Raw genomic sequence first — 21,255 nt, 5'->3', positions numbered from 1 at the left:
GAGGGCTCAGGAGGCAAATGGCTGCCGCATCCCGCCCCGGGCTTCCAAACTCGGCCGCCGCCCTTCGTATTAGTAGCTCTGCATCCAGAACTCAAAGTGGGATTCAGTGATCGTGAAGAGAATTCAACGAAGGAGTTCGGAGTCGTAAGTCTTGCAGACATTATACATACCATGAGCTCCAACTTAAGCGCGCCAACGAAAGAGTGCACTCGAATTTGGACACAGGGACAGATTCTCCTTTGAATCCATATAAATGGAGAATGTATGTTTATTATGTCTAGATTCATTCTAATGTATGCAAATGTCTAATTTAGGTCATTGACCCGTAATCTTCTTATACTGCCTGACGTTAAAACTATAAAGTAAGATAATTAGAATTAAGCCATTGTAGTAGTGATCTCCTTACTGGACTATAGAATACTGTCTACAACAGAGACCACATCTCACATATATCTAGAGAACCGTGAAGGGGTTACATTTTGGGGGCTCGTCCGGGATTGTGTTCTATTTATGTCAGTAAACTAACAGTATTGAATGCTCATTGCTAAGAGAGTGGTTTGTGGTTTCTACTGGGCTTTTTGAGCATAAAAGATGGATGTTATTGAGGTTGAAGCTTGGTGCAAACGGAAGCAGATAGCTACTACCCATGCCATTGTGCTGAATGGTGTTGCTAACGATGACCCTGATGATGTCTTGCTAAGGGCTCTGAATTGTGTCAAAGCCTTTGGAAAGGTTAGGATAGTTGAGCGCTGCTTGGATACAGCTACCAAGAAGCAGTTTGTGTTGATCCAGACATCAGAGAACCTGAGAGGTCATGGTTTACCTGAGGCAGTTGGGCTTTCTGAAGAGGCTGGTCCCTGGCCAGTTCAGTTTGTCCCTATTACTACTAAGGAAGAAGAAGGGTTTCAGACCAAGTTGTTGTCATTCTTGAGACAAGAAGGAAAGACTGTTGCTGATGTCAAAGGTCTGATAGGTCCTTCGGCCCTGGATATGAACACTCAGTTGGTCAGTGCCATTAGTTCTCTGGTGGATAAATGCACCAATCTGCTCTTCGAGGCTCAGGGATACCGTAAGCTCCGTATGTTCTCAGGAGTGAGACCAACTCCCAGTGGGGAAGAGGAGTACGACGCCTGGGCTGAGCAGACCCTGCCTCTGCTAGAGGAATGGCAGTGCAGTGACAATGTGAAGAGGCAGAGAATAGTAGAAAGCCTTAAGGGTCCTGCTGCTGACATAGTAAGCTTCTTAAAGGCGCAGAACACCTCTGCTACTTCCTTTGACTACATGCAGGCTCTAGAAACTGCCTTTGGAACTACTGAAACCATTTCAGATTTGATGGTCAGATTCAGAAGCACATTCCAGTGTGAGGGAGAGAAGCTGTCCAGTTATCTGCTGAGAATAGACAAACTGCTGCATTGTATGTTACGGAAAAGAGGGATTGAGTTGCCTGAAATGAATCGGTTCCGCATTGAACAGGTTGTGCGAGGTGCATTGCTCGAAGACGTGACTGCTCTTCGCATACGCATGACCCATAAGTTGCGAGATCCACCTACCTTCACTGAGCTGCTAAGGGAAGTCAGAGAGGAGGGGGATATGCTTCAGGCCCGGAATGTAGCAAAGAGTGCTGTGATGTCCAAGCTTGTGACTCCTGTTACAGTTCCTACTCCTAAGGGCGATGTCAACCCTGAGATGGAACAGCTGAAGAAGGAAATAAATGTCATGAGAGCCGAGATGGCATATTTTCGGTCTAAGCCCAACACAGAAAGGGATGACGCACGGGTGCAAAAGGTTGAACACCCTGCGAAGTCTAACAGCAAAATGAATGATTCCTCTAAAGGATATCCCCATGAAGGAGATAGACCTGGAGTCTTTTGTTATAACTGCGGAAAGGGTGGACATTTCAAGCGAGAATGTAGAGGTGAGGAAAATCTAAAAAAAGTAAATGACCGTCTCATAAAACTTACCAAGAAGTCGGGAAACTACAAAGGGGCACAGTAACGGAACGGCCTGCTGTCCCTGTAGTTAAGACACGTTCCGCTAAGTGCAATAATAGACGAGGGGATATGAAAGACATCATACCTGAAGGTTTAGTAGGGCCGAGTTCTGCTGTATCAATACAGATTGAAGGCATTTATACTAAAGCTATCCTTGACATGGGTTCTCAGGTTACCATACTGTACAGATCCTTCTATGACCGATACCTGACGCATTTGCCGTTAACCCCAATCAGTCTTCTGCAGATCTGGGGCCTTAGTCCTGCTGATTACCCATATGATGGCTATTTGTCGCTGAGGTTGGAGTTCTTGGAAGCTGATGTAGGGACCACTGAGACCATTGATGCACTTGTGTTGGTTTGCCCTGACCCCATGGTGAAAGGTGAGGTTTCCATACTGGTTGGCAGTAATACACCCATAGTGAGACGACTCCTGACAAGCTGCAAAGAGCAGGGAGGTGAAAACTTCTTGAGCACCAGACACATTCACCCTGTTTTCAAAAAGGCTTTTGAGAAACTGCCTGAACTTTCTTCCGACGTAGATGATAGCAAAAGAGGAACTGTCTGGTACGTTCGAGCCAAACCTATCACCCTGCATCCTGGAGGAGTGGCTAGAATCCCTGGGATACCAAAATTCCCTGGAACGCCAGGTACTGAAGCCATTCTGATAGAGTCACCTGATGATCCTGCAGAAGAGTCACGGTTTCCAAATGAGCTTCTGGTGAGACCAGAGTTGCAGACCCCGACAGCTGTGATGTCAAGGAGAGTTACAGTGACCATGAGGAATATGTCAGGCAAAGGAATCACATTGAGGAAAGGAATGCCGATTGCGCATCTGTTTCCTGTAAATGTACTGTCGTCACATGTGAAGGAAGAGTCAAAAGTTAACTCAACCGGAGATGTGACACCCTCCTCCTTCAACTTTGGAGATTCATTCGTTCCTAAAGAATGGAAGGACCGATTAGTCAGGAAGATGATGGAGCGGAGAGGAGTTTTCTCTGCTTGTGAGTTTGATGTTGGTTGTAGTAAGAGTACTCGCCATTCTATCAGAATTACCGAGGATAAACCCTTTCGGGAGAGGTCTCGACGGCTGGCACCAGCTGACATCGAAGCAGTGAGACAGCACCTGTCGCAGTTAAAAGAAGCTGAGATCATTACCGAGTCCAGGAGTCCTTATGCATCTCCTATAGTGGTGGTGAGGAAAAAGAACGGAAAGATTCGGATGTGTGTGGACTTTAGGACGCTTAACAGACGTACTATTCCCGACCAATACACCGTTCCAAGAATTGAGGATGCACTGGCTTGTCTTAATGGAAGCAAGTGGTTCAGTGTGTTGGATCTCAGAAGTGGATACTACCAAATACCGATGAGTGAATCGGACAAAGAAAAGACAGCCTTTATATGTCCAGTTGGGTTCTACCAATTTGAAAGGATGCCACAGGGAGTTTCAGGCGCTCCAGCAACTTTTCAAAGAATAATGGAACAAACAGTTGGGGACATGAACTTGCTCGAAGTATTGGTGTACTTGGATGATATCATTGTGTTTGGGGCAACCCTTGAAGGACACGAAGCTCGGTTGCTGAAAGTGCTTGGTCGCCTGGAGGATGAAGGTCTCAAGCTATCATTGGACAAGTGTCAGTTTTGCCAAACATCCGTGTCCTATGTGGGGCATATTGTATCACAGGATGGAGTAGCCACAGATCCATCCAAGATCGAAGCTGTTACCACATGGCCCAAACCGAACACAGTGACTGCCTTGCGGTCATTTCTTGGGTTCTGCGGATATTACAGGCGCTTTGTGCAGGATTACTCCAAAGTGGCCCATCCTCTGAATCAGCTGTTGGCTGGTTACCTCCCACCAGCCGAGAGGAAGAAAAAGGCTAAAGGTAAAGAGAACAAGGACTACTTCAAACCCTCTGAGCCTTTTGGTGTTAGATGGGATGAGAAATGCGAAGTGGCCTTCCACACCTTAAAGCAAAGTCTTACTCAAGCCCCCGTGTTGGCTTTTGCAAACCCACAGCTGCCATATGTGCTACACGTGGATGCCAGTCAAGAAGGGTTGGGTGGTGTGTTGTATCAGGACCAAGGAGCAGGGCTGAGACCTGTAGCGTTCATCAGTCGCAGTCTTACGCCATCAGAGCGTAACTACCCAGCTCATAAGCTAGAATTCTTGGCGTTGAAGTGGGGGGTGGTGGATAAGCTGCAGGATTATCTGTATGGAGCGAAGTTTGAAGTGAGGACAGACAATAATCCATTAACCTATGTGTTGACTTCGGCGAAACTTGATGCCACCGGCCACCGCTGGCTTGCTGCACTATCTGCTTACGACTTTAGTCTCAGGTACAGACCTGGGAACCAGAACATTGACGCAGATGCTCTGTCTCGTCGCCCACACTACCAGAAACCAGAGTGGAAAGATGTTGCTTCAGCAGATGTGAAAGTAATGTGTCAGATGTCCGTGGTATCTGGACCAAAGAATTCATTTCATGCCCGAGAGATTGACCACTTAGGAGTGTCAATGCATGCTGTTCCCCAGGCATTTTGCAACCTTTCCAGTTTGGATGCACAAAAATTACCCATGTTGTGTTCATCTGAAATATCCAAAGCACAACAGGAGGATCCCTGTATTCATGAGGTGTTTTCAGCTCCCCGTCTGGGTGATATTACACAGATCGACAAATCAAAACATCCTGACTGTCGTCTGTTCCTAAGAGAATGGGACCACTTGGAAATTAAAGAGGGAGTGTTGTGTAGAATCACTCACCCACCCACTAAACCATGTCATTCACAGTTGGTCCTGCCTGAAAAGTACAGGGAAATAGTGATGAAGTCTTTGCATGATGACGCAGGTCATCTGGGAGTAGATAAGACCTATGGGTTGGTCAAGGACAGATTCTATTGGCCGCGTATGAAGTCTGCGGTTGAGGAGTTCTGCAAGTCCTGTGCACGTTGTGTCCAGAGAAAGACTTTACCTAAAAGAGTTGCTCCTCTGTTTCACATGCAAAGTGATGGACCTCTAGACCTTGTCTGTATGGATTTTCTGTCCATCGAACCCGATTCCAGCAATACCGCAAATGTCTTGGTCATTACAGATCATTATACTCGCTACGCCCAAGCTTTTCCCACAAAGGATCAGAAAGCATCCACCGTTGCCAAAGTGTTGTGGGAGAAATACTTCATCCACTATGGACTGCCAAAGCGAATACACAGTGATCAAGGTAGAGACTTTGAAAGTAGACTTATACATGAGTTGTTGTCCATGCTCGGGATTGAGAAGTCAAGAACAACTCCATACCATCCTCAGGGAGATCCTCAACCTGAGCGGTTTAACCGTACTTTGTTAGACATGCTTGGAACGCTGGATTCAAAGCGAAAGAACAAGTGGAGTCGGCACATTGGACATCTTGTTCATTCTTATAATTGTACCCGAAATGACGCTACTGGTTTTTCACCATACTACCTCATGTTTGGATGTGAAGCGAGGATGCCGGTGGATTTGTGTTTCGGAGTATCCAGTGATGGCACATCACAGAGAACTTACCTCAAGTATGTATCTGACATGAGAAAGGAATTGCAAGCTGCTTATGAACTTGTTGAGTCTGTTTCTGCCAAACAGAATAAAGGAAATAAGCAGAGGTATGACCAGAAGATCCGTTTTTCCCAACTCATGCCTGGTGACCGAGTTCTCATACGGAACCTAGGACTTCAAGGGAAACATAAGTTAGCAGACCGCTGGGCTTCTACACCTTACATTGTTGAAAGTCAAATGTCACAACTACCTGTGTTTCGGCTAAAACCTGCAGGTGGGAATGGACCCATAAAAATACTGCACCGGAATCATATCCTGCCATTGGGACAGCAAGTGCATCTGGATCCGCCAGCGGATAATGAGCCGACACCTAGTAGGAGAACCCTGCAGAGAAGAAGAAGGAAAAAAACAAGAAACCAGGAAAACTTTGTTCCAGAAGACAGAAAACCCATGACACAGTGTGTGGATCATGAGGAACCTGATGAGTCGGAAGATGAAGAATGGGATCTATGGTACGACCTCCCAGAAAGACGCATAAGACAGAATCTGGATGAATTGTCTGAACCATTTAGCTCAGACTTGGACATGGTCTGGGAAGAACCAGATGCTTCCGAGAAGGAGATAAAAGAGACTGAAAGGCATGATAACAAAGGAACCAACGCCTCCAACGTAGTTGAAGGAACTGAAGACCGGGTATCCGAAATAAGGAGCTCACAGCGAGTTAAGAAGGTTCCTGAAAGATTGACATACAGTACACTAGGAGTGCCAAGTGTAATGATAGCCCCTACGGTTCGATATGTTACCTCCCTTTATACATGGTTGGGAAGCATGCAACCACTTATGTGTAAAGCTCATTAGTCATGGGGACATGCCTATATTTGGTAGGGGGGAGTGTAATACCCACTGGAAATGTTATGTACGCTAAGTATGGTTATCAATCTTTAACTTAGACACTATTATCATTGTTATAAATCCCTGGGTTAAAGTTGCCCATGTGAAGGTACGGCAAGAACTTTTAAGGACACAATGTGACTAAGAGCAGACTTTCCATAATTCTGCAACAGTATCAACTGTTGCAGACAGTGAGGCTGCGCAGTCTCCAGGCAGAAACCCCAGGAGGAAGGGGTGGAGTCGGGTTTTTCGAGCGGGAAACGCGAGCGACTGGAAGAGAAGAGGGCAGGAGCTCTGAAAAGAGGGCTCAGGAGGCAAATGGCTGCCGCATCCCGTCCCGGGCTTCCAAACTCGGCCGCCGCCCTTCATATTAGTAGCTCTGCATCCAGAACTCAAAGTGGGATTCCGTGGTCGTGAAGAGAATTCAACGAAGGGGTTCGGAGTCGTAAGTCTTGCAGACATTATACATACCATGAGCTCCAACTTAAGCGCGCCAACGAAAGAGTGCACTCGAATTTGGACACAGGGACAGATTCTCCTTTGAATCCATATAAATGGAGAATGTATGTTTATTATGTCTAGATTCATTCTAATGTATGCAAATGTCTAATTTAGGTCATTGACCCGTAATCTTCTTATACTGTCTGACATTAAAACTATAAAGTAAGATAATTAGAATTAAGCCATTGTAGTAGTGATCTCCTTACTGGACTATAGAATACTGTCTACAACAGAGACCACATCTCACATATACCTAGAGAACCGTGAAGGGGTTACACTGTTGTAATTCCATTTAGTTTTAGACTAGATAGATTCCATCTATCTATGCTAAATAATAAACAAACTTCAAGCTGTACAGGATAAATTTGGATGCACCATATGAATTGAGATCGGTTTCCATTTTTATAAACCTTGTGCACCCAGCACTGCCTTGAGGAAGAATTTGCATTATTTTAAGAATGTAAAACTTGATACAAATGTACTTTAAAATAGAAAATGAAGAGAATTAAAGTAATTTTCAGTCTGTTCGAGGTCCTCTGATCCCTCATTTATGCTGCAACCAGCTATGCAACTGTAAGAATTGAGATTAAGTTTAAATTAAATCTACCTTGTAGTCTTTTATTCTCTGTTGCAATACATACCTTTTGTGTTATTCCTGTTCAACCATACCTTAATACTGTTGAAGAATATAATGTTGGAAATTAGCAAGAACTTTGCATTTTTTTCATATTTTGGAATTAATTGATAAGGAGAAGGGTGTCCACTTTGGGGAATAGTAATTCTTTCTGCTTTTCGCAGCTAATATCAGCATCAAACACTCCTGGTGAAGTCGAGCTTCCCTCTAATACGCCTCAGTTAGTAGTTAGCCCTACAGCATCTGTGTGATTTTTTTTTAAATTCCCACACTAGCCATTCATACAACCTCTACAAGTGAGACTGCCATTTTGGTGCTGTGATTGATGCCTGCTAACAACTAGGTTGAACCTAACAATACTCACTCCACTTAAGACCTTTACAATCAACAGACAAACTTCATTCCAGTCAATGTAGTGCTGGCCTCAGAAGTGACATAACAATGGGGCAGATGTTGCGGTGGGTATAACAGTATGCTCTGAGAGTATGCCGTCATACCGCCTTTGATATTGACCGCAAGTTAGGGATTTCCGCATGCGCTAAATCCCGAACTTGCGATCTGTCGAGGTATGCCTTGACTGATGATCCGCACGGACGGGGAAATACTCTTTGCTGATGCAGAGTTGGGGTAATTGCCCACCAACTACGTCCGAAAATGTTACCATTAGTGAAAGCAGACGCAGGAGCCTGTTTCACTGCGAAAGGAACCCATTTGTAGTGAAAGTTGAGAGCAAGCAGTGGATATAGTTGTCAGCAATATAACATTTACCCTAAAACGTGCAAAATCTGTAAATTGTTCAGTAAGTTTAAATAAAATTTAAATGGTACTGTTACCAGAAAACCACCCACAGAAACAAACAACTTGTACTGAACACATACCGCTCAACATATCCTAAAAATTAGAGGGTTTTTTTGCAGCAGAAAGGATAGGCTCTCCACTGATTTCAGAGTGCGTTTGAAAGGATTGTTTACCGTTCTGGTATCACTTCACAACAAAATATATGTACCTAGTGGCAACATTTAGAAACATTAAGGGGCCAAAATTTGGTGGCGCTAATGGGGCACAAAGCAACTAGTGCCCGGGCGCGGCGCCGCTAATGCCTCCCGCGAAATTCAGTGGGAGGTTAGTGGTGGCCGTAGCCGGTAACGCCCCACGATAATGCGCCTGCATCATTGCCATGCACAGCGCCCCGGCCGCAAACTTCGGTTGCGCCCCCTGACGTACTGCCGGACGCTATGTCCGACAGGGTCAGCGGGTTGTACGTGCGGCCGGGGCGGCAATATTGAAAGGGGAGGTGCCGGGCGGTCATGTTATTTGCTGGCCACCTGCCAGCACCTGCCCCCTCTGCCATTCCCCCGCAGGGTCCCGGCCGTGATCGAGCAGCCCGGTACTCCTCTTGAGTGCCGGGCTCTTTTGCCGGCACCCCGCTCCCCGGTGGCCCAGCTGGGGCCCAGTTCACGCTGCACAAGGCCCCCTCCCCTTTAATAAGAGGAGGAATGCCTGCAGTACCACGGCGCGCGTGGTGCTATGGCGCATAGCGCCGCGATATTGTGCTGGAGCACCCCAAGAGGGAGGGGGAGCACTTCCAGTAGCACCCCGCCGCCTGCTTGGGGCGCTAGCATCGAATTTCGGGTGCAGGGGCGCTAACTTTTTTGGGGCGCTAAAAGTAGCGCCCCAGCAAAGTTAGCGCCCCAAAGGGGACGCGACCCAATTTTTGCTCCTAAAAATATAAAATATGACAATTAATATTTAAAATGATCAGTGTTTTGTATGATCAAGAACTGGGCATTTGGCACAGATCATTTATACTTCCTCCAAATGTATGAAATAAAACCATTTTGCTATTTAAGTATTTTATATAATACATTTAAAGCTGCCCCACAGCTGGTGTGCTACTTGCATGGTGTATAGTAAATCAAAAGGATCATTGTCAACGCCTTTCAGTGCTGTTGAATTGCAATCCATCATAATGGCCCTTTGACAGGATATTAAACGTTAACCTTAAAAGAATAAAAATGTACATAAAATACACCAAACACATCCTTAATTTAAAAAGCCGGGATGATTGAAGTACTGCACAGATAATTCTTTGGGCTAGCAAACACTCTATAACGCTCTACAATGCTCCTTAGTGCAAATAAGAAAAGGAACATGTTTCTTAGTATCTATCACTTCCCAAGTGATAGAAACTGTTTTAACCTCAATAGAAGGTTGAACAGCTAATCGATTTATTTCACTTTAGTAAACATTTAAACTCGTTATTACCCCCTGATGGTCAAAGGACGAGAAACTTTCCATTGACCTCAAATTATCTTTTGTAACCTTCAAGTTGAAAACAGATGCCAAATTATTGTTGGTATTTTGTTACATAATTTTAACAAAATACTGATATACGAAATAAGTCCAAGTACCAGTTTAATCAAAAGTTTTTAAAATGTAATTTCAATGCAAGAGACTGAAAGAAGTTTCTGTGGGCGTGGCTTAGTTTTGACCGAATTTGTGGACGTGTCTTCCCTTACGAATAGACTGTACGCTGCGCTCCTGGCCTTCCTGATGTAATACACTGTACACAACTCTGCAGCACCAAAGAGCAAGTCTATGTGTGGGGCCTTGCACAAGCTAAGTTCACATTCTTTTCGGAGGTCAGCAGTGTACTCCGTAGCTACGCCATCGACCACAATTTTTGGGCCCATATTTCAGTTCTGACTGAGAACAGTTCAGCAGCAATATACCATAGGACTAGGCGTGAGCTAGTCAGGCCTTTGAACATGCTCCGCCATTTTGTTAGCTAGGCAGCTCCAGCTTTTTCTAATCCTTGATGTTGTTGCATATCCTTTAATACCCTGGCTTCCCAAGTAAGTATCCATTTCCCGTTTAAGCATCTCTCTTGATTTTACATCTTTGGCCTGATGGAATAGTTGGTTAAATGCTCATCTTCATCACGTGAGCGGTAATCTGGCGCAGTGAACCACACTGCCTGTTATAGAATCCGTACGATTTTAAGTCATTGAAATCAGGCAGGTTCTACAACAGGCAGGCGCTCTGCTCTGATCTGCCAGATTACCGCCCATGCAATGAAGGTGAAAATTTACCTCTGTATGGGATTCCTTCTCAGAACCATTTATGTGAAGTTTTCCCTGCATTTGCTTTTAGACGACTTACCTCTAATTCTAAGATTATTTCCCCTCTTCTGGATTCCCTTACGAGATGAAATAGCCATTCCTTATCTACCCTATCGAGTTCCTTCTTTATTTTCAACAGCTGAATCAGATCACCCTTTAAATCTCTTTGGCCTAGAAATTCAGTATCGCCACGTTTGGGGCGCTACAGTCGAGCGTGCGCTAAATTTAGCGCCCGGCGCAACTTTGCGCCACCTTCAGCGAAATTGAGTTGCTTCGCCCCAAGAGATTCTTGCTGCGCTAAAGCAGGTGCTGCACGACTATCCTAATGCGCTAAGCCGGAGAGGCGAGGCGCTACCACCGAGGGTGGGCGCAGCGCAGGTGCGGCCAGTTAGCGATTGCAGGCAGACGCGCTGGCACCGGTCACCTCTTAAAGGGGGAGGGTCGATTTGGCTTGCAGCCACGCCCTGCACATTGGAGCCCTGATTCTCGGCCTGGACAGACCTGCTGCGACATCGTTACGCCTACGACCATGGAGAGGGCCAGGGAGCGAGCGCAGCGCTTCAGTGAGGGGGCCCTGAAGGTTCTGGTTGGCGCAGTGGAGCGCAGGCGACCTATCCTCTTTCCGGACAGTGGCAGGAGGCCGCTGCCCAACGAATATCGAAAATCTTGGAGGGAGGTGGCACACAGAATGACCTCCAGCAGCATGGTACCTAGGACCCCAACGCAATGCAGGAAGAAGTTCAACGACCTCACCCGGGTTGTCAGGGTGAGTACCCTTTCCAGTATCCTCTTCATCCCTGCATGTGCAGCTCACTTTATGGCCAAAGGGTCCTGAAAGCCCCAATGCCCAGCCCTCATCCAACACCTATGGGCCTCTCATGAAAATCACATGCCCATTCACCACTTTACATACTGTAAGGGCTATTCGACCATGGGAGGCAGTGCAGCCAAGATCAGGGCTTGACACTAAGGGCTATTCGACCATGGGAGGCAGTGCAGCCAAGATCAGGGCTTGACACTGTACTCAGAGCCCATCCTTTCTCTTGCAGGGCAAGCTAGCCCACAATAGGAGGCAGCAGCAACGGACCGGGGGAGGCCGTCCTGAACTTAAAGACCTCAGCGATCTGGAGCAGCGAGTGGAACGGATTATGGCAGGCCGGCTGATTGGCCCCGTCGCCACTGGAGATGCCGACCCCGTTCTGGACAGCAATGGTAAGGTCATCACCTTTTTGACCTCTCTCTTTCCACTTGTGCCTCACACCAGCATCCTTTGCCACTATCGAACCAATGCAGTGTATTGCAGCACTCATGCCTCCCTCGCTGCTGCCCTGTCCTCACGCTAAAGCAACCCTTGTACCTCCATGATTTCAGATGCTGATTCGCGAGGTGAGGAGGCGGGCCCTCAAGCTGCCACTGTGAGTGAATCGGAAGGCGAGGAGGAGGAAGAGGAAGCCGGAACATCAGTGCCACCCTCAGCCGAGGCAGCCCATGGCCATAATGGGGACACGTCTTCCCTGGAGGGGAGCAGGGGGGAAGGGTCTGAGGAGGGTGAAGTTCCGGGGCCCAGCGGGCTGCAGCAACGCGGGGGGGGGGGGGGGTGGGGTTAGGGAAGCTGGGCGGTCTTCTCCCCGGAGGGAGAGTGTGGCCTCCAGTCCTGCTACAGTGAGCGCAGAGGAGGTGCGGCTCCTTGCTGAAATGGGCGCCCAGGTGGAGCGCAGGCACACTGAGCTCATGGCTGCAGTGGCAAGGATGCCTGACTCCATAGAGTCACTGGCAAGGAGTGTACTGGAATTCAGGGCAGCACAGGCAAGGAGTCTGCAGGACTTTGGTGCAACACAGGCGGCTTCCAGCCAAGTGCTTAGTCGTACCATGCAGTCACTGGCTGGTCTGATGCAGACACAGATCAGGGCCACACGAGCACTAACTGCTGCCACCCTCGCTGGATTGGGCAGGATTCGCCAGGGCCCTCGCCGCGCCACAGCAGGCCAGCAGTCTGTGCTTCAGCAGATTGCTGCACATGGATCAGTGCTGCCCCGTGCAAGTGCCAGTGTCTCGTCCGACCAGGGAGTGCCTGTGCTCTGTCAGGTTGGCAGCATTCCTGCTGCTAACACTGTCACTCCTCCACTGCAGCTGCCACCACCCGTAGGACAGACTGCTGCCACCCAAGCAGAGTTGGAGCAGTCAGCAGCCGGGCCCTCCATGCCCAGGGCTGGTCCAGGCCGTCCCCCAAGGGCATCTGCCGACTCACTATCTGACCTTCAGCAGCCTTCCCCCAGCCTTGCTGCAGCCACTGGGGTCCCATTGCGGAGGAGCTGCAGGGTGGGAAGGGGCCAATCTCGCAAGCGAGGCAGATCACCCTCGCAGGCCTAAAAGTAGGAGGTGTGGCAAAATGCTGTGTTTTTTTTGTGAAGGCCGAGGATCATGGTCATTTTTGTTTAACTCTTTTGTTCATTGTCTCCAGGTTGTGAGAGCCAGTTATGTGTGTGACTGTTTTTTGGGGGGTTTCTCTGTATTTGTTTGTCATGCGGGAAGGGCACAGAGTTTGTTAAATAAATAATTGTCTTTATTCAGATTGTGGATGTTTGCACTTTGAACTATTTGTTGCCTTGACCGGCTCAGGATTTGCGGAGTGGGTCCATTCATGTTCTTTCAATGGCACAAGCCATTCCCTGAGAGGGGGCCTAGAACCGACTTGCAGTAAGCCGCTGACGGACGGCCCTTGCACTTTGTGCCTCCCTCCCGTCTTGGTGCTCCTCCTCCTCCTCCGGTGGCCCTCCAATGTCTGCTGGCAGTGGCTGAGTCCTGAGGATAGCCAGGTTGTGCAGCATGCAGCACACTACAACGACATGGGAGACTCGCTCAGGCGAGTACTGAAGGGCTCCCCCGGAATAGTCCAGACAGCAGAACCGTTGCTTTAGCATGCTGATTGTGTGCTCAATGATGTTCCTGGTCGCTTGGTGGTTGTCATTGTATTGCTCTTCAGCAGGGGTGCTGGGCGCATGGAGCGGGGTCATCAGCCAGGTGCACAAAGGATAGCCCTTGTCCCCGCGAAGCCAGCCTCCTGGGTAAGCCGGGGCTTCGAAAAGGTCTGCCACAGAAGTCTGGTGCAGGATGAAGGCGTCATGGCTGCTGCCTGGAAAGCGGGCATTGACATCTAGTATCAGCTGCCTGTGGTCACACACCAACTGCACGTTCAACGAATGGAACCCCTTCCGGTTGCGGTAATCCTCGGCATTCTCTAGATGAGCCCGCAAAGCCACATGCGTGCAGTCAATGGAGCCCTGGACCATGGGGAAGCCCGCTATTCTTGCAAATCCCATTGCGCGCTCCTGCTGCTTGTCCAGGGTCATGGGGTAAGAAATGTACTGACGTCTCCTTTTGAAGAGGGCATTCGTGACTTGGCGGATGCAGCAATGCACCGCGAACTGGGAGACATTGGCAATGTCCCCAGTAGCGGATTGGAAGAAGCCGGTGGCATAGAAGTTGAGAGCCACTGTCACCTTCACTGCCACCGACAGAGATGTCCTGCTCCTCAGCTGAGGCTGCAGATCTCTCTGAAGCAGGTGGCAGATCTCAGTGACCACCTCCCTTCTGAATCGAAGCCTCCGAATGCACTGCTCCTCAGACATGTTGAGGTAGGAGAACTGCTGGCGGTATACCCTGGGAGGGTAAGGCCTCCTGTGCCGACGCCTGTTGGCCCTCCTCCGTCTGGCCACGATTGGCACTCTCTCTCGGTGTCTCTGAGCCCTCTCAATGCAATGGAGAAACCCAACGTTTCCACCCATTGCAGCCCCCATTATATGTGGCCACTCAAGGCTATGGCACTGAGAAATCAATCCAACTGCAAAGCTCTGGGCTGAAGCCAGAAGTACCTGTGCGAGCGCTGAGTCAAAGCAGAAAGCTCTCTCCCTTTGTCTCTCTGCAAATCTCTCTCTCTCTCTCTCACACACAAGGAGTGGTCCAAAATGGCTGCCACTAAGAAGGTAGGAAGAACCCCCTTTAAATAGTGCCCCCCCAGCCCCACAGCAACTGGGAACCGTTCCACTCAACCAGTTGCTGGGAGCGCCAGGCAGAAAGAAGGGGGGCGCCACTGAAGTTCCGGTTCGGGGCGCACCAAGGGCGTTGCACCATGAAATGACGTCGGGATCTGCGTGCGCAGCTGAGCGGGCGTTGCGGTTTTGCGCCGCCGCTAAATGTCCACTCAAGTTCCCGAGAGGCGCAGATCGCGCCACGCCCGGGCGCTAGCCGCTTTGCGCCCCACTTATCGCCCTCTTAAGGCGCTAGCACCTGGCACTACCAACTGAATTTCTAGGCCTTTATCTCCTAGGAATATAGCCCATGTTTACCCAGTCTCTGATCATTGCTCAGTCCTTTTATCCCAGATATCATCCTGGTGAATTGCCTAAGAATTTTCTTCAACGTTAATTTGCTTACTCGGGTCAATGGCCAAACCTAACTACAATATTCCAGGTGATATTTGACCAGGGCGCTACATAACTGCAGTATGGTCCTTGGGCGAATAATTGAGTCGCGCCCCCATTGGGGCGCTAATTTCGCTACTTTTAGCGCCCCAAAAAAATTAGCACCCCCGTGGCCGATTTTCCCAGGTAGCGCCCCGAGAGGGAGGATGGGCGCCACTGGACGCGCCCTGTGTCCCTCTATGGCGCTGCGGCACGTCGTGCCACGGTACTGCAGGCCTTCCTCCCCTTATTAAAGGGGAGGGGCCTGGCGCCGCACGTCCCGGCACCCAGCTGTGCCACCAGGGATCGGGAGTGCCAGCAAACGAGCCCGACACACGGAGAGCAGCCGGCACCCCACGGGGGGCTTCACGCGGACAGCAATGGAGGCAGTTGCTGGCAGACGGCCAGCAACAAAAGTGGCCGCGCGCCACCTCCCCTTTAACTAGTGCCACCCCGGCCGCAGGTATGCCCCCTTGACCCTGTCAGATATAATGTCCGGCGGTAAGTCAGGGGGCACTACCGAAAGTCGCTGCTGGGGCGCGAGCGGGGCGCTGCGCATGGCGATGACATCATCGCTGGAGGCGCAGTGCCACGGAGCGCTAACGGTTACCGCCGCTGCTAACCTCCCGCTGAATTTCACGGGAGGCGTTGGCGGCGCTGTGCCCGGCTGCTAACTGGAGGCGCAAAGCAACCAAATTTCCCCCCCCCTTTTTACATTCTAAAACTTTTACATTGAAGAGCAACATAAAATTGAGCTTTTTGGTCAATGTTACACCTGCGAACTAGCTTTTAATAACTTGCGCAAGTGAATCGCTAAATTCCTTTGTTAATTCAGTGCTTCACCATTTAGATTCAACAGTCCTTGTTTCTTAGTGCATCTGTTGCAGGACAGGAAATTCATTCTCTTGGAGCCCCATAGACACACAATTCAAAAAAACAATCATGTTTACTAGTGATCAATGAGAGGTTAGAAGCGAATACCCTGGTAACCACGTAATTTACAGGGGAGAACTTGTAGTCACATGATTCCTGCTGACCGATCGGCTTTAAGAGGTTGGACCGCAGGCACAATTATTTTTCCAGTAACTTAAATTCCTTGGGCAGGATTTTCCTCCAGGTTGGCACCTGTTTTCCAATGTCGCTCAGGCAGGTGGTGGTGAAAAATTGAGCTGGGATTTTTACTGCAGGATCCACACCCACTTTAATGGCCATACTGCTCTTCCAGCATCACTTGTGCTGCACGCTGGAAATGCCTATCCAGATACGGGGGCAAATTTAAATGAGGCGGTAATGCTGCTGTGACATCATTCGTTCAGTTTTCTATCATTATCGCCTTGGCAACATTATACGCTGCTTATGCCTGTACACAACAGTTATCTAGGGTTGGTAGGAGAAGGCCAGTACCCATTTAAACGTGCCCTGTGGATTTTTTCATTGATCACCCCTGCATCGGATTTGTGCAACTGCAGCCATTTTCCATCCTGCCCCAGCGGTGAATACACCAGTGCAGGTAAGAACACGGCGAGGAGCAAAAACCAAAAATATTTAATTAGGCCTGGCCCTGCGAATATTGTGGGGTCAGTGGCAACTTTTTGGCCAGGTAGTAAACCCATCCTGCCACACTTTAGCTGCAAATTGCTCCAAGGACAGAGTCGTAACTTGGGATTGAGCTGAAGTTAATTATATTTTTTCTCTTTATTTTCGAGGTTCCAAGCTTCATTTGGAAGTCTGCCTCAAAACTCTTTCTTGTTTGGGGAATTTGTCCTAAAATGAAGAGGAAGGTTACAAAATATTTTACCCCATAGGGATTCCCCATCGTTATCATTTATTTATGAAGGAGGAAGAACATCAAACAACCCGGGAAGCTAGGCTCACAGGAGATCTAGGAAGACCTACACATTCCCAACCAGCAGGTTGTATAGCCCCAGATGATCATTCCTGCATACATTCATGGAGCTATGTGTCTGGAGGCCTCTGTGTTCCATGGGATGTGTGCAGGAGTTCCTGGAACAGCCACTCACACCAGGATGCTCTGCATTATATAGAAGGCCTCTGTAATGGTGCTGCAACAGATGACATTAGACGCTGTCATCATCCCTGCCATCTGCCACACATCTTCAGGGAGTCTTTGCCGCCTGATGAATGGGTTTGGTGGGTGGTTCTGTTCACAGGAGTGAAGGTGATTTATTCAATTGTAGACGCGCAAGAATGTCACTGAATAGCTGACAACTTTTTTGAGCTCTAGCTGCATTCAGCAGAATGGGAAATAGTTCAACAATGATTGTCACTCTACTGGAGTCCTAATTGACTAATTCCGTCACAGTTTTTACTGTTCTCTAGAAAGATGCACAGAGATTAGCACTTCTAATATTATTATTGAACAGCTATTCTTATGGATTAGCTTCACAGAAAAAGGGCCGTTGTCACTAATTGCCTGCAGAAAAGGTTTTGCTGCAGAGCCGCACAATGGTTAGAGGGTTGAATTGCAGTTTGGCATGTAACGTCTGATTTTTAAAATATGATTGAAGTTACCTGTGGCAGCAACACCTACCTGTATAACAGTTACTGCATGGGATGTTGTGACTCGCCTTCTATTTTTAATATATATTTGTTAATTATTCTTCCGCCACCTAATAATGTTGGCCACTCCTCTATCGGCAACCCTGAAGCCCGCTCGGAACAACCATAAGTAAAACTAATGATTTAATCATGCTGAATTCCTAATTAACTATCACTAGATTTATTATTTACATACATTTTGCAGTGCTCCTGTTTTCCATTGTCCCCACTATCAATTTTTGTTTGAATCCCATTACTGATTCAGAACATTTTTACTTCCAACCATTTTGAATCTACTTGAACGCAGTAATATACAGTCCTCCCCACCACATTACATGTACTCCATTTCATGCATGCTTTATTCACTCATTCAGTACCTTACCAAATTAATAAATTACTCACCACATTTATCTTTCTCACTAAATTTAATTATCTAATCACTTTATCTAATTCTACATTTAAACATATCTGTATATAGTAGAATTAGTATATGTGTTTAAATTGTGCAAGTCAAAATGAAATGAACAAATCATCCACAGCTTGTCACATTAATTAATCTTCATTCCACACTTGCTATATACCAAAGCCACAGCTAAGTGTAGCCTTATCACAGCAATCACAGCAACCCCACAGTGCAGATAGAGGCCATTTCGGCCCATCGAGCCTGCACCGACACATGTCCCACCCGATCCCCGTAACCCCTACATCAACACAAATCCCACCCTATCCCCGTAACCCCATGTATTTAATCCCCCTAACACTAAGGTTCAATTTATCATAGCCAATCAACCTAACCCGCACATCTTTGGCCTGTGGGAGGAAACCGGAGCACCCGGAGGAAACCCACGCAAACACGGGGAGAATGTGCAAACTCCACACAGACAGTCACCCGAGGCTGGATTCGAACCCGGGTCCCTGGTGCTGTGAGGCAACAGTGCTAACCACTATGCCACCGTGCTGTGATGTGCAAATCTGTTTGATTGTTCTTATAGCCATATGCGATCAGGACAAGTGGAGTCAATTGAAATGAGCATTTAGATTCACATAAATTTTAAATCAAAGGTAAAATTGTGGTGGGGTACAAGTTGTGACAAGCTGTGTATGATTTGTCCATTTCATTTTGACTTTCACAATGCCAACAAAAACAGATTAATCAGTAATTATCGCATTGCTGTTATTGACATCTTGCTGTGTGCAAATAAATGCAAGTGAATCGCCTGGGAAACCTGGACCTCTGCGCACGCACACCAGGAGAGGCCCAGGATGGGAAGAGTCCAGACCTCGGGAGCCCTCAGGTAAGGACGTAGATTTTTTCCTGATAGGAGGCAACTGCACGCAGGAAGCCTCCTATCAGGAATTACGGGCCATTATAGCCCTGTTTAGGGCGCTAACTTTTAAAAGTTGAGAAAATTAGCACCAGACGCTAATGTTACACAACTTTTAAAAAAATTCAGTTTTGCGCTCCAGGAAGGAAGTGGAGCACTAAATCAAGCACTCCACTTCGTTCCTGGAGCACAACAGGCAGCAGGCGGGGCAGAAGTTGTGCAGCGCTCCACAATGGGCTGTACAGCACTGCTGTGTTGGTAGGCTCGTACGCTCCCTTAAAAGGAAGGGCCATCACTGCAGGCTCTGCAAGGAAACAACTTACCTGGTCCCCAACAGCAGCTGCGATGCGGCCCAATGCACTGCAGCAGAGTGCCGGACTGATCGATAGGTGGCGACGAAACAAAAAAAAACGCAAATAGCATTTCAGATATTTTTTTTAACCTACCTCGGCCACCTCGCCTTTAAGTATCGGCCCCGACGTGCCCAGCCTTCCGATCAACGCCTCCTGCAGCTGTCGGTGTCATCGCCCGGCGATGCTGCAGGGGGCGGAAATTAATTTTGGGCCCGGGGTGCTACCGGGGCAATGGGCAGCCGAATGACGTCACGATCGCCGGGCGCAGGAGATCATGGTGCTAGGGGTTACCACTGCCGCAAACTGCCAGGTGAATTTCACTGGCGGCAGTAACATCGCCGCGCCTGGGCGGTAAGTCCTTAGAGCCCTGTTATCGCCCCCCGGAGGCGCTAACAGGAGACACTAAGGCACCAAATTTCTAGCCCTAAGACTGCTAAGCTTATTGAAAAAACAATAGAACTTAAAGCTGGAGACAGCATGTTGATGTTGAGCACATGGCCACCTAAAGTGCTTGACTAGTGGGGTGTGCCATACAAAAAAAAATCAAGGACAACATCCACATCAACTGGGAACTCAAGTGTTAGCCAATTAAAGATGAGCTGAATCCATGTATAAAACCCTGAGAAAAGCAAAGTGCCACTTGCATTCTGAAAAGGAGACTCATTTGAAATATACAGGTTTTGTGTTCGAGCATGCTCAAACAGAGAGAAGCATTTCAGCTTCATATCAGGCTATCAGAGGCACACCTGTAGGAGAACTGCTATAACAAATACATGTCCACTGCTATGTGTTTAAGTCTCTACTAAGAGGATCCAAAACTTAATGGCCCAGAAATTCGGGTCTCCACGGGTGAGTACGCATGGGGTACTCACCCGTAAGCCCAATGAAAGTGCGCATCAAACTTATGTTTCTTTTCCAGGTTTTTCCAGGAGGGTAAGTCTCCAGCAGTTACTCTTTTAAAAAGCAGGCGCAAGGCCTGCTTTTTACAAGGTAAGTGGTGAATTAATTAAAATTAAAACATTTTTTCCACAGGTTTATTATTTTTAAATACTTTAAAGAAAGGTAAGTTTATTTATAGCCCCGTTGGAAAATTTAATTAATTTTTTCAAAAATTTAAATTATTGTTTAAAATAGTTATTTCATGTAATTTATAGTTATTTTAAAAATGTGATTTAAAAAAAAAAATTATTTGAAGTTTTAGTGATGTTTTGGGGCTTAAAGTATTTATAGGTTTGACAGCTCTTCCTGTCAAACTTATGAATGAAGCATTCCCTGCTACCATTGGCTCTCCATGGCCCACGTGATCCCAGGGGACACATCGAACTAACTGCGCCCCTGGGATACGCAAGCACTGCGTGCCGGCAGTTGGAGAAGGCCCAGGATCGGAATCCCACGCGGGCCCACAGCTCAACGGCCGGCGCGGTAGGTAAGTGCAGGTTGGGGGCTTGCACCCGCAGGAAGCCCCCGACCCGAATTTCTGGGCCAATAGTATCAAGATCAAGAGAAGTTCTGAACTGACCTGTGCCCTCCCAGTTGTTTCACAGCTGAGTCAGGGCACTTACGATGTGTGGAACTGTGGGAGTAGCCACTGTCTTACATTAAACTGTGCCACTTAGAAAAGCAGCAGTGATGGGCAAGACTCCCAAGCCAGCAAATAATTTACAAGTTCTACTGAATGCCGTGCTCCTGCTTCAAATACTGCCTTGAACTCTATCCTTCCAACACATTGCAGGTTGAGGTCAGGTGCACAACTAATGAATAAGTCTGGAGTAGAATGGAATAAAAGGAGCAAAATTGCATTAAGATTTAGCATTAGGATTCCTTTCAGCCTTTCTTTATTTGGGGGTGGAGGGGCAGTTCACATGAACCCCATCACCTTTGGTCAGTATTG

At 47.8% G+C, this 21,255-nt stretch overlaps 1 protein-coding gene across 2 annotated transcripts in view; it reads left to right on the top strand.

Annotated features, from left to right (window-relative positions):
- Positions 1 to 21,255, top strand: part of adamts16 (ADAM metallopeptidase with thrombospondin type 1 motif, 16) — a 398,089-nt gene that overhangs the window by 245,739 nt on the left and 131,095 nt on the right. The window lies entirely within an intron of this gene.

Source organism: Somniosus microcephalus, chromosome 5 (genome assembly GCF_052327205.1).
Source record: "Somniosus microcephalus isolate GS21.2 chromosome 5, FLI_Smic_1.0, whole genome shotgun sequence".
NCBI lineage: Eukaryota > Metazoa > Chordata > Chondrichthyes > Squaliformes > Somniosidae > Somniosus > Somniosus microcephalus.
The sequence above is the reverse complement of the archived record's forward strand: the minus strand, read 5'-3'. Positions and strand labels throughout refer to the sequence as shown.